Source organism: Hordeum vulgare, chromosome 3H (assembly GCF_904849725.1).
Source record: "Hordeum vulgare subsp. vulgare chromosome 3H, MorexV3_pseudomolecules_assembly, whole genome shotgun sequence".
NCBI classification, from domain to species: domain Eukaryota; kingdom Viridiplantae; phylum Streptophyta; class Magnoliopsida; order Poales; family Poaceae; genus Hordeum; species Hordeum vulgare.
In genome coordinates this window covers 43,337,474-43,341,023 of record NC_058520.1, presented here as the reverse complement: position 1 = coordinate 43,341,023, position 3,550 = coordinate 43,337,474, and positions in this window count along the sequence as shown.

Sequence of the window (3,550 nt, the reverse complement as noted above, 5' to 3'; positions counted from 1 at the left end):
CGATGAGAGGAGTGTTGGTGATGACGATGGCGACGATTTCCCCCTCCGGGAGGGAAGTTTCCCCGGCACGATCGTCCTACCGGAGCTCTAGATTGGTTCTGCTCAAGTTCCGCCTCGTGGCGGCGGCAAATCCATGAAAAAGCTTCCTCTTGATTTTTTTTCCGGACGAAACCCTTCATATAGATAAAGAGGGGGGCCAGTGGGCCAGCAGGGAGCACACAAGCTCCCTAGGCGCGACCAGGGGGGTGGCCGCGCCTACCAGGCTTGTGGCCACCTGGTTGCGCTCCTGTGGCACTTCTTCGGCCCAGTATATTTTATAAATCCAGGAAAAAAATCATCGTTGATTTTTACGGCGTTTGGAGTTGCGCAGAATAAGTATCTCAAACTTGCTCCACTTTCAGGCCAGAATTCCAGGTGCCGGCATTCTCCCTCTTCATGTAAACCTTGAAAAATAAGACAGAAAAGGCATAAGTATTGTACCGTGAAGTGAAATAACAGCCCAAAAAGCGATAAATATCAACATGAAAACATGATGCAAAATGGACGTATCAACTCCCCCAAGCTTAGACCTCGCTTGTCCTCAAGCGGAAGCCTAGCTCAAGAAATATGTCCACATGTTTAGGGAGAGAGGTGTCGACAAAACAAGATATGAACATGCAGGCATCATGATGATGATCAAAACAGCAATACCAACATATAATATCTCATACTAAAGTGACAATTCCTTCACAAAGTAAAGTATGGATAAAGAACCTTACCGAGAAGTAACAACCGATAGCCTTTAGTCATTGAAGCAATTGCAATTTATCACAATATCAGAAAGAGTCAAATAAGAGCTTGTAAAGCAAACCCACATACTCAATCATCCTTTCTTTCTCTACAACTGCTACAACTCACGTGGTACTCATGAGATCAAAGTTTCAGCTCGACACAGAGAAAGATAGGGGCTTATAGTTTTGCCTCCCAACCGTTTACCTCAAGGGTAATGTCAACAATAATAATTCATGAATATTTATGTCACGCCCAAGATGCGACCCTATCCTCAATTTGGCACGAAGGCCTCGTCAGGGATAGAAGCGCATCTCGTCGTGTCGCAAGAATGGATATCGTTACAAGTACATGTACTGAAAAGAAGAGATATATATACAGAATTGGCTTAAATCGCCACAAGCTACATCAGAGTCACATCAGTACATTACATAATCATCAAGAGTAAGAGCAGGGTCCGACTACGGACGAAAACAAACGAGAAAAGAAGAACAACGTCCATCCTTGCTATCCCAGGCTGCCGGCCTGGAACCCATCCTAGATCGATGAAGAAGAAGAAGAAGACGCAACTCCAAATGTACAATCAACGTGCTCGCGTCAAGTAACTTTTACCTATACCTGCAACTGGTGTTGTAGTAATCTGTGAGCCACGGGGGACTCAGCAATCTCATTTCCAAAGGTATCAAGACTAGCAAAGCTTAATGGGTGAGACATGGTTAAGTGGTGAGGTTGCAGCAGCGGCTAAGCATATATTTGGTGGCTAAGTTACGAGTACAAGAAGTAAGAGGGGGAAGATCTACGCATAGCGGACGTGAACTACAGATGATCAAAAGAATGATCCTGAACACCTACCTACGTCAGACATAACCCCACCGTGTCCTCGATCGGAGAAAGAACTCACGAAAGAGACAGTCACGGTTACGCACACAGTTGGCATGTTTTAATTAAGTTAACTTCAAGTTATCTAGAACGTTTCCACGTTGCCACATAACCGCGGGCACGGCTTTCCGAAAAGATTTAACCCTGCAGGGGTGCTCCAACTAGTCCATCACAAATTACCACAAGCCGCATAGAAATCCTCAATCACGAAGCTCGCGATCTCGTCGGATTCCCTAGTGGAAAACCTCAACTCTGAGATTACCCAAAGCATCACCGGAATCCCGATGCACAAGATATCTCGTCAAAGGTAAAACTAATCCAGCAAGGCCGCCCGGCATGTCGACAATCCCGATAGGAGCCGTGTATCTCGTTCTCAGGACACGACGGATAAGCGAAGCGTACGAGTGACAAACCTCGAGTTTCCTCGCGGTGGCCCCGCACGGTGCTCTGTTTTGGACGAGCACCATCAGCACTGGCCCTCCCTGTATTATGTAGAATTACTCCTCGGGTAGCGCTAACTCCCTATGCATTTCAATTTAACAGAATTATTATGTTGGGAAAATGTAGTACCAATGTTGGGCCTTGCCAGACCAGCTTTAATCTAAAACGAATTATCAAGGGGGTACCCATAACAACCCCAATCGTGTTAGGAGCGCTCATTTATGGAACATAACACCGGTAGCCGAAACTAAGGGGGCAAAGGTGGAACAAAACACCAGGCTAGAAAGGCCGAGCCTTCCACCTTTTTACCAAGTATATAGGTGCATTAAATTAAATAGCATTAATATGGTGATATGACAAGGAACCCATGTAATCACATGGAAGCATGTGCACCTGCAACTAGCAACGCTATCAACAGGGTTAAGCAAGCAGTAACATAGCCAATCAGTGGTTTGCTAGGTCGAACAGGTTGAAGGTTATCATGGCATTGTTGAGAGGCTGATATTTAACGTGTGGTAGGCAACGAGACATAAACGATAGAAACGGTAAAACTAGCATGGCAATGATAGTAATGGTATCTGGGGAAATGGTCATCTTGCCTGAGATCCCGCTTGGAAGAAGAATGAATCCGTGAAGCAGACAAACCGACGTAGTCGAACGGGTCCTCACAATCCGACTCGCTTGTGGAACTCTATCGAGATGAAGCAAACCGGAAACACAAATCAACACACGATATTCACCACACGATGCAAGACACATATGATGCATGAACGGTCTAATGCAAGGCATGACAATCACAACAATCAAACACTACACATTAAGTGAAGCTCGATATGCAACGAGTTGCATATCGATTTGCATATCGACGAAACTCCACGTTGAATTATTTAGTTCACTCCCGTTCAAGTACTCGTCTATATTAAATGTTGTTAAACATGGCACGAGGGTGAAGGACAAATTAATCTACCTAGCTAGGCAATTTAAATGAGACCGGAAACGACATATAGCATCTCCGAAATGACCCCACGTGTTAAATCTTAATTCTATCCAGATTTGTCCTAATCACATTTTAGGTTTGTTAAACGAAAAAAAAACAAAGTGGTTCACGTGATTATACTCGTCGTTCTGCACCATTTACATATATGGCTCATCTCCAACGAAGCTACGGTTGAAAGGTTATAGACGTTTCAATATGATGGCATTTGTGCACTTATGCATGATTTGTTTAACCACTAAATACGTTGGGACAAGAAAGAAGACTACATGGCCAAAAACACTGCATTGGACAAGTCCATTCAGAGATGTGGACCAAACAGCTAAGCGTATGTGTGTGCTAAAAAATGAAAAACATGGCAAAATTGGGGTACATGGGAATTGAACCCAAGACCCCCTAGATGCAACCATGGTAGGCTAACCAATGGGGCTAGCAACCAAATCTGTTCAATCTTCTCGCTAGAACTAA